General features: G+C 38.1%; 1 protein-coding gene across 8 annotated transcripts in view; it reads right to left on the bottom strand.

The window, feature by feature from the left end:
- maptb (microtubule-associated protein tau b) overlaps positions 1 to 13,618 on the bottom strand; it is a 46,693-nt gene extending 33,075 nt beyond the window's left edge. For 3 of the 8 annotated variants that reach the window (XM_052138674.1, XM_052138673.1, XM_052138667.1), the window contains exon 1: positions 13,346 to 13,614. The gene's annotated coding sequence lies outside the window, so the exon portion shown is untranslated. Of the gene's footprint in view, positions 1 to 11,724; positions 11,876 to 12,008; positions 12,088 to 13,345 lie in introns of those variants that run through there. The other 5 variants (XM_052138671.1, XM_052138670.1, XM_052138668.1 and 2 more) reach the window with 5 other exon arrangements.
- Positions 13,619 to 14,896: the final 1,278 nt, after the last annotated feature.

Below are 14,896 nucleotides of genomic sequence, written 5' to 3' on the forward strand. Positions count from 1 at the left end.
TCGGCCGATTAATCGGTCGACCTCTACCCAGGATACATTCATCCCTCAAGGACCCACTTCACAAAATTGATGGAGAGGAAGCATTCCAAAAAATTACTAGTGCTATAAACACCACCAACAGCAGAATGGGTTTAGCTACTGATATATGGACAAGTGTTGCCACTGAAGCTTACCTTGGCATTACATGCCATTACATTGGGAATGACTGGAAGATGACGTCTGTCTGCCTTACCACCATGCCACTGGAAGACAGACATAATTCAACCAACATAGCAGAGTGGTTGGAAGAAGTAACAGTCACGTTTGGAATCCCTTCTGAGAAGATTAGTGCCATTTTGCATGACAATGATGCTAACATTGTGGCTGATGCAAAATTACTGGAGGAGAAACATGGGTGGACCAGTATATGCTGCATTAAAGAACACAGGCATTGAAAGAGCTGTTGAAGTTGTAAGATGGCTTGTGGAGCATTTAAAAAAAAAAAGTGAGCAAGCCTGCAGCAAGCTGAAAGACAAACAGAAACAAATGGGGACACTGGAGCACAAACTTGTTCAGGATGCAAGTACAAGATGGAACAGTACATTCTATATGATTAACAGACTGATTGAACAGAATTGGCCTGTAACTGCAACTCTATCTGACTCATCCATCACTCACAGAGGCAAACACTTTCTTGACCAGAGCTTTCCACTGCTCTTAAGCCTTTTGAAAGTGCCACTGTTTTTACAAGCGATTAGGAATATATAACAGTCTCTTCATTGCCTCCACATGTGGAATGGCTGTTGAAGTCCACTGAAGGTGCTGCTTTCAATTCCACTTCGGTGAAGTCCTTCCAAGCCACAGCAGCAGAGCAGCTTCAAAACAGATGGAAGGAAACATCTTTGATCAGGTAGATAATCCTGTGATTATCTCCTCTTCTCTGGACCCACGGGTATCTGTCAAGCTAATGTACAAACTGAAGCACTTGCAGCAAGAAGGGAGATGGTGCAGCAGCAGCAAATGACCACCTCAGCCATAAGAACAGCAGCTGAACCTTCAACATCTTTGCTTGACTTACTCCTTGAGTCTGGAGGCAGCAGTGTGTTCATACAGTGAGGAAACACACTATGCACTGGTGAGCCCCATCAACAATCAGCACCTGGTTAACCCACACCTGAGCATGATTAAGAGAAAGGGAGAGAAAAAGACAACACACACTCTACATACACAAACAATATGGCCAAGATGGCCATCACAACTGGGGACACGGAAAAGAGCGCAAGCTGTGGAAAAACGTATAACATTCAAAATAACATATTACATCACCGTTCAACAGTCAAAACACATACTCATGAAAAAGAAACTCCACCTCAAGAACTGGAGATGTTTCATCTGGATTATACACATACCTGACGAAAGCTATTTCAAAAAGTGGTGAGGACATCTCTCACCCATAACAACTCATAACTGACAGCAATGTATCTAATAATCATTCAGTGAATGTAAATAAGCTCATCAACCCAAGCTGCAAAAGTTGGTAGGCGACTGGTCGATGCTGTGATTGGCCGTTGCTGTAATCAATCAATGGGTCTGTAGTCATTTGTGTGTTCAGTGAGAGTTTAGGCAGTTTGACATGAATAAACCCCTACACAATGTCAACATCCACTATAATATACTTACAATAATATTTAATATATTTGGATACTTATGCTGGGGTGGCAGATGGGGTGGCAAAGCTCATTTTTAGGGTGACAGCCATCCTTGTGGACTCGCCTCTGACATGTGGAAAGTCCATGTCTTTGCATCATCGGTACATGTGCCTGCCGTTTACTGTGCTAAAAGAGTATAATAAAGCAGTCATAGTTCTCAGTACGTGCAAAAAAATAAGTATAACATACCTAGATTTACAGTTGTTAAGTTCGATTAATTTCCATGAATCAGTCCAACTCATAACGATTCAATTATTTATTTGTATCATCACTAAACAATGTTCACTGGAGTCCCCACATGGCATTTTAAATGTAAATGTTTTAATACAAATAAAAATCATGTAGATACTGGTAGGGAGCATCAGTTTATGTTCACATCAGAATGGGGAAAAATGTGATCTCAGTGATTTTGACTATGGCATGATTGCTTGTGCCAGATGGGCTGGATTTCTTTAACTGCTGATCTTTTGGGATTTTCACACACAATAGTATCTAGAGGTTACACAGAATGGTGCCAAAACCAAAAAACATACATTGAGCAGCAGTTCTGCAGACGGAATCACCTTGTTGATGAGAGAGGTCAACGGAGAATGGCCAGACTGGTTCCAGCTGACAAAAAGGCTACGGTTACCAATAGCCCTTTTGCACCGACATGCAGGTTCCAGTAAATAAATTGTAAACATTTGATTTTATTCTGACTGACTCTGAAATTGTTTTCCCAAGCAGATTAAACGATTCGTATGTTACCGCAAGTCTGCGTCAGATTAGTGACGACTAATACTTGGCATCAATTCAAGTGTACTTGGTTTGCAAAGACAAAAAGGGAATTTCCGTTTAGCACAGCAAATGCTGCTTGACCAATCTAAATTCGGATGTGTCTTACCTCTGTTTTAATTTGATGTTTCTCCAGATAAGTGTACGCGGGAAACCATGCATGGCCAATCCAAAGCTATTACAATAGAAGTTATGTTGGTCAGTTTACATCTGTAATAGTGGCCGTGACCTCTACTGAAGAAAACGTTAAGTTAAATTCAAGTGTATGCAATTCCATGGGGGCTATATTTAAGTATCTTTGGTTGTGTAAACGTGAATGTGACCGATCTTAGGTATATAGCAATTACCTCTGTTTGATGATACAATACTGGCCGCTTGTGATCGTGAGACCCGCAGTGTAGAGAAAAACACATGAGGACCTCAAAGCGACATAGTTTCCTAATCTGAACGGGTAAAATATAATTAAAGAGTTAAAAAGAATAATCAAACAGTCGCTCACTTTTAATGATGCTCAGATATCATTAAAACCTTTTTCATTTATGGAGTCAGATGAAATAACGAGGTAATACATAAGAGAAAAAATTATTTCATTTAATCTTGTTGTGTTGCGTAAAAGGAAAAGTAACGCGCAGAGACCTTCACCCGTATTATTGGAGACTGCCATTGGACCGATAAACGGATTTACAGAACCATTGCAATTTTGGTGAAAAAGGACCATCAACCAACCATTCTGTACAATTGTAGTGAGCAGAATAGCATCTCAGAATGCATGTCGAACCTTGAGACATATGGGCTACAAAAGCATAAGACCATGTCTTGCACTTTATTAGGACCATAATGTTCCTAATTAAAGTGAGAGTATATTCAATTTTGTCAAAAGGTGAAAAAATATTGAGATATAATTTATTTAGCAGAATTGTATCAGAGTTATCCAGACCTAACCTCCCTTTCAACCCCCACAGTAAACTGCAACCAGAGGACGGAGTGAATGAGGAAGACAAAACACACAGAGAATGTGTGAGGGTTTTCACAGAGCTGAAAGAACAAGAGAGAGTAGGCGAGAAGGAGAAATGAACAACAAAGACTAAATATGCAACAAGAAAGAATTCAGAGAGCAAGACAAAGGGATGAGGAGGACAAAGACAGAGAACACTTCAGGGATGAAGGAACTTCAGGCAAGATAAGAGAGTGACAGACACGCATGTAGAACCTGCAACTGTATGATACAACAGAATTCTAGAGTGATTCTGCTGCAAAACACAGAGCAGTGTGCTGTCATCACATCCAGAGGACTGGGCCATCACAAGTGTTTCACTGCAATCAGCCCTGTCCTCTCTTATCAGATCATGTCTTATTTTGCCAGAGCACGCTGTGCTAAATAATCCCACGGCACGACAGATCTATAAAAAAAAATATTCGTAAGGTTATGTGCTGCCCACTAACAAAACTGTATCCATCCTCGTGTTGTTCTATACCTGTATGTCTGTCTTTCTTCCATGGAACATAAAAAGAGATTGATAAAAATTATAATTTTTTTCTCATGATTTACTCATCTATAAGCCATCCCAGATGTTTATGTCTTTCCTTCTTCAGCAGAACCGAAATAAAGATTTTTATAGCATATTTCAGCTCTGTTTGTCCATACAATGGAAGCAAATGGGTGCCATGAGGCTGCTGGCTGTTTGACGAATATGCCAAAAGGCATATTTAGGCTGCATAAATGTAATTCGCACAACTCGAATGAATGTCTTCTGAAGCAAACCGATAGGTTTGTGTAAGAAACAAATTGTTAATCAAAACGTTTTTAACTTTAAATTGTAGCTTCAGTGGTTTTTAAAAGTGAATAAAGTTTTAATTATCCATTTATTTTTTTACACAAACCTATCGATTTGCTTCAAAAGACAGTCACTGATCGACTGGAGGCATGTGGATTACTTTTATGCTGCCTAAATAAACCTTTTGGACTGTCAAACAGCCACCAGTGTCACGGCACCCATTCGCTTTCATTGTATGGACATACAGAGCAGAAATTTACTTTTAAAATCTTAATTTCGGTTCTGGGTATAAGACATATACATCTGGGATGGCTTAAATCCAAGTAAATCATGAAAGAATTATCATTTTTGGGTGAACTAATCCTTTAAGCAGAATTGTATTTCATCTCAGATATATTCACTTATATTGCATCATTCTTCCATACAATGAAAGTGATTGAGGCTAACATTCTGCCATATGGGTTAGGTATATGAGGGTAAGGGAATGATAACAGAAAATACATTTTTGGGTGAAATATCCAATTAAGCCAGCCATTTGATTCAATAAAGCAAGATACCATAGTTGTGGTATTTGGAATTTCCAGTGACCACATAAAAAAATTGGTATACCATTAGCTGATCCATTGATGCATGTTAAACATGACCCTGTGTAACTTGTCAGTGGTCATGGTGTGATATGAAGATCTGGTGTTTTTCCGCTAAACTGACCCTAGCCAACTTCTGCTTATTCAACTGAAAAAATGACCATCTGTCAAATGCTCAGCTGCTTCTTGCATACCAGATACCAGTGTGTAGGCGTTCCTGTAAGTGTATCAGAACTTGACATGAAAATTCATAACCTCATGTAATCACCACAATGATGAACATGACCATGGCATGGAATTGTCCTGCTTGATGTTGGTGTCTCCAACAGGCTTCTTAACCAACTTCAACCAGCTTCACTACAAAAATCATACTGGTCGACCACAAATCAATTTCAACCGATGAACAGCATGACTATGACTACTATAACATAAACTAGCCTGGGCCAGCAAGGAAATTCATGCTGGTTTGAGCTGGTGTTTTCAACAAGGTCAAGGTCTTTAAGTGAGTGTCAGTGATCTGACAATATACAACAAAGATGATTTGAAATCAAAACCCTGCAATAAAGTCCTGCTGGCTAACAAGATGGGAGAAACGTGAAGAAACTGCATAACTTGACAGAACCCAGCTGATACAAAAAGAGGAGAAATCAATGGAGTACCAATTTTCTGTGAAAATTTGGCCAAAGGACACAAGTCGGTTTAGAAAACCAATCAGGCGAAAACATGGTCAGTAAACATATGAACACTCCATACTGCTCACAAAGACTTTTCTTGCTTCCACAGCAACCGCTCTAGCCAGCCATTCTCATGAAATCTCCACACAAAAACACAATCAAAATGCAAGAACTTCAGCACCCTCCTTATCGTTCAGAGTATTTAGCTGCACTTCACATCAATATCACCCTTAATTCACAAACAAACAAGACATTTCATTACCCAGGTAAAGGTTGTTTAACACTCAGTACGTTTACAGTAAGCAGTTATAATCACGCTACATCTGGGTTTTGCACAGGATAGCTACAATGTACATCTGTTTGTCCAAGTATACAAGATAAAATGCATTATTAAATATTTTACGGAAGGATATCAGCTATGGATGTGGCATAGATGTTTTCCGACTGACCTTTCACGTCATCAAAAATAAAGTTCAGTGTGCCTTGTTTTTCATCTGTAAATGTATTTAAGAATCTTCAGCTCACTTTTAAAATACATGTAATCGTTCTGACTGAGAGAGATGCTTATCTTTTGTCCCTTAATAAATGAGAATAGTGCATATAAGTGCCCTGCACCATGGACAATCCTGTTAGCCACTTGTGGCTTCAGAGTAATTATTTGCAATCTTCCATTTACCTGTCTATGTTTCGTGGCTTGCTTGTTTACCTTCCAAGCCACAAATACATTGAGGCAGTTGACCCATGCCTGGTTTCCATGGTCTTATTATGAAAAATTAATTCAATCAAGGAAATAGTCGTAATTGTTTTGTAAATGTACAACCACATGTAATAGCAGATTTAGCTATTTGAGAACAAAATGGAAAATATGAAAGGTCTTTATTTTGAGGCCACACTGAAAAATGGCTTTGTATTTTGGTCTGGATATCAAGATATCTAAAGGTCTCTGGAGATCTCTTGTACCTATTAAAGTAGCTGTTATGTTCAGGCTAACAGAATGGAGGCAGATGACTAAGATTGTCTAGTCTCATCTATTCCTCCATACAACTCAGAACCCAGCCAGTATGTTTGACCTTCGATCCAAATGCTGTGCAACCCTAGTTCAGTCTGTAGTATCTGGAAGATCATTGCCATGTGACTCAAATGCTGGGTTGTTTAATATCTGTACCCAATAACAGCCTTAAGAGACACTCATACCTTAACTGTCCTAAGATTTAATTAGCCAGAATGTCCTCTGCAGCTCAGCACTTCTGTTTCACAAAATATATGGGTCTCTCTCAGACTTTTCCTGACAAACCAATTACATAAGTGCCCTCTGCTCTGTGTAATTTAAGTGTTTGGGGACAAATTTGGAATGCCTTTGCAACAATGCAGTAGGACAGGAAAATAAAACCCCGTACACAGACATTTTTGCATTGAGCAATATGCCACTCAATTGAGTATTTGTTTGGTCAAATAATTGTGAAATTCTTGTTTGCTTTTCACAATCTGTAGGTAAGTTTACAATAATTCTCCTGTGCTTGGGTTGTTGTTGAAGGGTGGTAAAGACTGCTAGCTACCCTGTCCGTACACAGTTGGGTGCCTCCCTGCCTCTGACCTAGTTTTGTCTATCCCAGCAAGCAACGCGGATTGCAAAATCACTTCAGAAGTGTCCAGTCCTCCTCTCATTTTCGTCTCTCTGCTTTAGTTTCTTTCTCCTTCTCTCTCGCTTTGTCTCTCTCTCTGCTCGTCACAGAGCTCCAGCACTGGGGAAGCAGGATCATGGAAGGGTGGTGGCTGCATGTCTACACGTTCCAAATGCGACATACATGGCAGGTGCTGTCAAATCTGGAAAATTCTCAATATTCTCTCATATATTGTGGCATGCTTGCAGCAAACAGCCTGATCAACTACCTAAAACCCACTCCAAAATCATTCTAAACCTGTATTTATAAGCACTACCTAAAACTTCACATGAGGTTCAATGGATTCAATGGATGTATGAAACCATAAGAAATATGCATTATTACTAGGAATGGGTCACGATGGTCAACTAGTCGTCCAACCACTGACTAGTCGACTAGTCAGATTGACTAGATTACCCAGAATCTTTATTTTAGATTTTAGTTGCTCTCATGTAAAGCGACCTTTCATCCTCTTTAAAGCACTGCCGCTGCAGCCATACACATTCAGACTTATTTCTTTGGCCATTGCGTTACGTATTACACTATTTTTCATCTATTATACATTATAGCATCCCACCATGAGCATTGCAATTTTAAGACGTGCATTAAGTTAAAAATAGTCTAACTTTTAAAAACAGGTCTCATTCTGTTCCATTCTGTTGAACATGCTTAACATGCATTTTTGCTTTACTGTCAGTACTTGCATTGTGTTATAAATTGTGATCTGACACATATGCGTTCACATATTTGCGTAGAGTATGTTTCGGCTTTTAAGACCATTCAGGCAGCCCACCAACTATGATGACTTTGACCATCACTAATCATTAAATGGATAACCTAAAAAACAAATTTATTCATAAAGAGATCTGCTGTGATTTGCCTGTGTTAACCTGCTCAACCAGGAGAGATATCCATGATATATAGTAGAGAGCTGCAACCTTTCAATTGTCCTGCTCTGTTTCTAGACCTGCAGCCCTAGACTTGCTTAGACTCTCAGCAATGGAGATCACGCCTCACTGAACTGAATCGGGACATTAAATTAACAGACTGGCAGAGCAGTCACTGTGTGTGTGTGTGTGTGTGTGTGTGTGTGTGTGTGTGTGTGTGTGTGTGTGTGTGTGTGTGTGTGTGTGTGTGTGTGTGTCTTACTGACTTGAAGTAATGGTCAAGCTGCCAGATGATGCTGATAACAGCATGATCCACTTAGCATATGAAAATATTCAGCCTGTTTAAAGGACACTTGGCATTTACAGAAACAAGTGCTGTACAGATGTAGGAGTGAAGGGGAAAATGTCAGCCTGGTCATATACATCCAGCATTGTCTGGAGAATGTGTATGAATGCAGATAGCTTTAAAGCACATGCTGGTAATCATTGCAGTTGGCTCCAGTGTAGAGAATTGGAGATGTATTATCAACTGCATCAACAGCTTTCATACAGTATGTGTGTTTTCATGTAAGTGGCTATAGTTTGGGAACAAAACTCTTTAAAAATGGTCAAAGAGCTTTAGTTTGTGGACAAAATTATGGATAGTTCACCCTAAAATTAAAATTCTCTCATTATTTATTCACCCTCTTGGCCTCCCAGATGTGTATGACCTTCTTTCGAACGAAGAATATTTCAGTTCTGTAGGTCCATACAGTGCAAGTGACTAGAACTTTCAAGCTCCAAAAATCACAAAGGCAGCATAAAAGTAATCCATAAGACTCCAGTGGTTTAACATATGTCTTCTGAAGCAACGCAATCACTTTGGGTGAGAAACAATCTTTTTCCTGAATATTTCAATCCTTTTTTTTTTTTTTACATAAATCTCCACTTTCACTTTTAGTGATAGTGGAGATTAAAAGTAAAAATGATCTGTTTCTCACCCACACCTATTATATTGCTTCAGAAGAGACTAATTTAATCACTGGAGTCAAATGGATTACTTTTATGCTGCTGTTATGTGATTCCTGGAGCTTGAAAGGTCTGATCACCATTCACTTGTATGTACCTACAGAGTTGAAATATTCTTCTAAAAATCTTAATTTGTGTTCTGCAAAAGAAAGAAAGTCATACACATCTAAAATGATGCTGAATAAAGGATGAGAGAATTTAAATTTTTGGGTGAACTATCCCTTTAAATCGGACAAAACCTCCTTTTGAAGGCATCTGGGATCGTTGTCACTTGGAAATTCAATTTAGCTTTATCTAAAAGCAATATACATATATGGTATGTAACCAGGTGTGTGTGTGTGCTAAGAGATCTCAATCCACTGCACACAGGAAGTTAGTCATCTGTTGCCATGGTGCATCAGAGAATTCAGGACTGGAGAGCACGCAGCGTGGTATATGGCCTACCAGGCCAGAGAGACACTGACTCACTGTATTCAAACACACCAACAACATTTTGAGTCTGGTTTGTTGTATCTGTTGAAGCCAATAATAAGTTCTGGTCACAGCAGAGGCATATTATATCCCTGAGATCTAATTGGGAGGTAATGACTGAATTCTGGCTCCTCTAATCCAATCAATGTGGACCCTAATGCTCACTTCCTTGAGGGGAACCCTTTTCTTCCTCTGAGAAAGAATAGTATGAAACATGATGCTCTACATTAACTTTCTCTGATTTAACCGTTTTAACCCTGATTATTGTCATTCACACTGTTCAGAATTACTTGACAATATTGATTAAATGGCAACTAAATGTTCACTTTGATTTTTTAATGGACTACTAAGCTAAACTACCACTAAGCTTAAACCATTAGCTGTATTTGTATGGATGTAGAGTACAGCCTGATCTCATGAAAATGGTATTATGTGGCTCTTTACACAAATTATAGGTGAAATGTCCACTGTGTAGCACTAAATATAATTAAAATTTTCTCCCCAACAGATGAGGTTTTAAAGATTAATTCTCCATCAAGTTTTAATTAATCAAAACCAACCTCCCAACACTGAACCTAATCAATAGTGTCATATAAAAAAGTGACATGGAAAACAAATAGCATAAGCAATCACTCATTCTGTAGTGCTTTTATGACACTTTCGACTTGCGCATCTGCCTGGTTATTTGTGAGAAATGAAAGTCAATGTTGTAGCGCTTCTAGAATTCATTTCAACAGAAAACTGGTGCGTTGCGTACAATGAGCCAGTAAAAATCTTTTTTCTTTATATTTCAATAATGTATGTACAGTAACGTTATTCAATGAGTAGGGCTGTCGATTTAACATGTTAATTCAGTGCGATTAATTTGACAAAAAATAATACGTTAAAAAAATTTATGCAATTAATCGCACCATAATAAGGAAGATTCCTGAGAAACGCAAGCTTGTAGTACCACCTGTTTACTCCAGAGGGCATTAAATAAAATGTCAGCTGTATGAGCAACACGCCGTTTATACAGTGAAGAAAACACTTCAATAGGAAGAACAACACAAACATATGTTACATTCTTGCGTTCAAAATACTTGGAGTGCAAATGCGAACTAAGGGATCTCAAGATGTGTTTAAAGATTGAGTATTGAACTATATTTAACTTGAAACAGTGAACTAAAAATTTTATGTTTATGATGCGACACACCCGAGACGCTACACAAGCATGTCTGACGCAGGTGTAGATTGACAGGCTCTTAAACAAACCCTCATAATAAATTTCCAACTAATTGACAAATTCACTTGTGAAATGGATTGCTGTGAACTGTATGCCAATGATTGACTTATGATCAATAATATGGTAGTAAACAATACATTGTATTCTAAAGCCGCTTTTTGTATTGTCTTATCAATGATTAACTCTTCTGCTACAAGAATGTAAAGCATCTTAATTATCTGAATTTTTTTATATGTATATATATATATATATATATATATATATATATATATATATATATTTTTAAATCTTTAAAGATAACTATGTATATATTATATATTGATATATAATATGTATAATCTTTATATATTGAATTATTGTTATATGAGGGGCTTTCTCAGCAAATATATGTATATGCGATTAATCACGATTAAATAATCGGGACACCATGTAATTAATTAGATTACAAATTTTAATCGATTGACAGCCCTATCAATGAGACAAGGTTTGTAAAGGAGCATACTTGTGAAATGGGACCACCACCAGTTTGCCTATGACTTCAAATAGCTATCTTCCTTTCACCAAGAGTAATGCTGGACAACAGTCAATGTATCACCAGATTATGTTCAGAGAAATTCAAGCAACATTTCTTGCAATGCTTAGTTTCCTTACTTTGTGCCAATCAAACCAAGGCCCTGTAAAATGATCTTAAAATCTCCATCTTACCCACATGATCTTATCTGACTAAACTGACAAAGTGTTCAGCTTCCTCTATTCTAACATGGAAAAGGGATTATCAGTTGGCTGACAGGGGAAACACACACATCATTGCATGGTTTGTAAAATGAATTAGATTTAGCAAATCTTACAAGGATCTCCTTAAAATGCCATTGATCTAAGCTTAGCTAATTTGAACTCAGTTATCCACAGTTATATAGCCTAAATACATATACATTATGTAAAGGACTACAAAATTGTATTGAAGAAATCCAACCCACCTTTATGCCTCAATTAAACTTCTCATCCAGAAAATACTCTCCGTTAAGATGCCTGCTGAAAAGCAACCCCAAATTTCATTTCGTGATCTTTATGCAATTTAAAATGAACAATCGATACAAAGACCAGTTTGAATAAAGACAGGTGGCATGCTCATCAGCAGAGATGGGTGATGGAGAGGAAGTGAGAAAGACGCAGGCACGCTTCAGCCACCTATTTCAACCGTCGCAGTTCGAATTAAAAATGCAGAATGTTTATTTAAATAAAAAAAAGATACAGTACTTACGAAGCGAACAATAGGATGGCGCGGATGGTGATGAGTGCGTGGTCGAGCGCAACAGCCGTGATGGAGAGGGATAGGGGTAGAGAGAGAGGGGAGGGGGAGGGATAGGTGTGTCCGCTGCTTTGAAAAATGTAGAATTAAGTCTATTCAGTCCTTGTATCCCTTTTAAATAGTCAAAGGAGGGAAACGCGTGTGTTTTGCCATATGTTTTATGTTCAGATTGCATATAAAGTCAAGCACTGAGAAGACATAAGAAAAGATGAAATGCACCATGCATTATATGTTAAGGCACGGGCGTGTTGCCTCTCATTTTTATTCTTTAGTTAAAGTCTTATATATATGCCATATATGTCACACGATAAAAAACAAATTTCACCATTAGACAACTGTTATATTCGCGCGTTTGTAGAGTCGCCTCAGGAACAAAGCCCCATGTGGCGTATAAAGGTCAGCATCTTGCTCCAACAGAAAAATGGGCAACAGTCTCTTAGTGCGTCAAGAAATTTTTCATTCCGTAAAAACGTTTTTTTTTTTAGTATAGTTAACAAGGGTGTCATTGCATGACAAAATATATCACCATGCACCATTTTGAAAGGAAAGCAAAAATCCGTTAGTACACCTCGTGGATCAGCGACACGTCGAATCGGTTCATCCGCAGCAAAAGCGATAATCATGTGGATCCGTCGCGAGCGCAGAAGCTGCACAAAAACCCTGATTATTGTTTTGTTATTATTTTTGACCACAACAACACACAAACCACAAAAGAGCTGGCACCGTTTGATTTTTAATTAATTAGACTGACTTTAAAACACCGGTGTGCAGCACGTAATGCAGCCTCCATCCGTCTCAATACTTCTAGGTTTTTCCACACCAGCACCTAGGTGAAGATGACAGGTTGCATGCATCTATTGTCAAACTGCCTCGAGATTTCAAAGATGCAGTTCATGCATTGGATTCCCCGGCAAGATAAGGATAGCATTTACCTAAATAATGTTATGAAAGTAAAGGTAGCCACTATTGAGCGTTGAACAACCCCCAAAAAGAAGTGCAACCGTTAGATGCAAAAGTATAAAGAAAGCAATAATGCATATCTGCACGTCCTTATCGATGAATTTGTTCAATTAAATAATATGCATATACATATATTTAACTATAAAGACGAGCAGGCCCATTATGTCACACACCCAACATCGGATTCAGTCACATCCTTTAACCGAGACCGCTGTTTGCAGTTTAGCGTAGGAAAAAACTGTGTAAAAGGCTCATAAACACAGCTCATTGCATGATTAAAGCTGCATCACAGTAAAATGTCGTTGATTTTGTAAACTGGTTTTACTTACCTCTGAGGCACACTGAGTTATTGTCTGTCTAACTGCAGCAGTCAGCCAAGTGAGCAAATCCTGTCAGAGCAAACAGTTCCTTCAGCGTCCTGAAGAGGGGGGATGGGGCTAGAGAGCAATAGGACTGGCAGGATAAACCAAAACCTCACGCCCTATTAATTGTCACACACACACACACACACATGTTGTGTTTCCATGTTTTATGGGGACTTTCCATAAACATAATGGTTTTTATACTGTACAAACTTTATATTCTATCCCCTAACCCTAACCCTACCCCTAAACCTAACCCTCACAGAAAACTTTCTGCATTTTTACATTTTCAAAAAACATAATTTAGTATGATTTATAAGCTGTTTTCCTCATGGGGACCGACAAAATGTCCCCACAAGGTCAAAAATTTCGGGTTTTACTATCCTTATGGGGACATTTGGTCCCCACAAAGTGATAAATACACGCTCACACACACACACAAACTGACCAAATGCAAAAAATGTTGTGTAGCCTACAGCACTGGCTGTATGCTACGTCATAAGAAATCGCAACTACATAGATTAGCATAACTTTCTATTTTGTGTCATAACAAATGTTTGACATGTCCAAAAGATAAAATTCAATAAAAGCTTGCCTATCTATGACTTATATGTGGTCATATGGGGGGAAAAAACGTGTGTTTTCCCCTTTGTTTCTTCATAGTAGCATAAAGGACACAACATAAGGAAACTCATATTAAATTAAGTTCTATAAGGTTAATACCAAAAAATAGTTGGTTCCCAGAACATTCGGGCAATGTTAGTTTATGGTTTAAACAAAACTGCACTATGTAAGATGTTTTGGTTAAAACTTAACAAATTTCCTTTATTGTTTAAATTGTATTGTCTAAAAGGCAATTTTGATTTCATTTTTCCCAAAACAATAAACAGCAACAAAAAAACTAACACAGCACTTTCCTAAACACCTGCGTAGGAAACACATAACATGTACTACAATTAACTTTTTAGGTTTGGTCATGGTGATTACATCAAACATTTTTCAAAAACTATCCAATAAGTGAAAGGGTAAAACGCCCCCTAGTTGCAGGGGCTAAAAGGCCCCCAATAAAACATATTACTTTTCTTAAAGGAATAGTTCACCCAAAAAATTTAATTCTCTCATCATTTGCTCACCCTCATGCCATCCCAGGTTTGTATTTCTTTCTTCAGCAGCTGAAAACAAACAAAGATTTTGTAGAAGAATATCTTAGCTGTGTAGGTCCATACAATGAAAGTGAATGGTGACCAAAACTTTGAAGCTACAAAAAGCACATAAAGGCAGCATAGAATAATCCTTTTTCACTTTATATCTTGTCACTGCATTCTCTAGGCACGACCATGATATGAGGATCAATTACACTTCCCAGGGCTTGACATATTTGGCTAGATGGCACTACGAATTGTAATCAAGTATGAAATCATAATCACCAAGGATACTGCTAAAATCAAGATTTATTGTGAAAAAGAGTTACATTTTGGTCTGTTCCCACAAAACCAATTTCATGTCTTAAAAATACAT

The sequence above is a fragment of the Xyrauchen texanus genome, chromosome 12 (genome assembly GCF_025860055.1).
Source record: "Xyrauchen texanus isolate HMW12.3.18 chromosome 12, RBS_HiC_50CHRs, whole genome shotgun sequence".
Classification (NCBI taxonomy): domain Eukaryota; kingdom Metazoa; phylum Chordata; class Actinopteri; order Cypriniformes; family Catostomidae; genus Xyrauchen; species Xyrauchen texanus.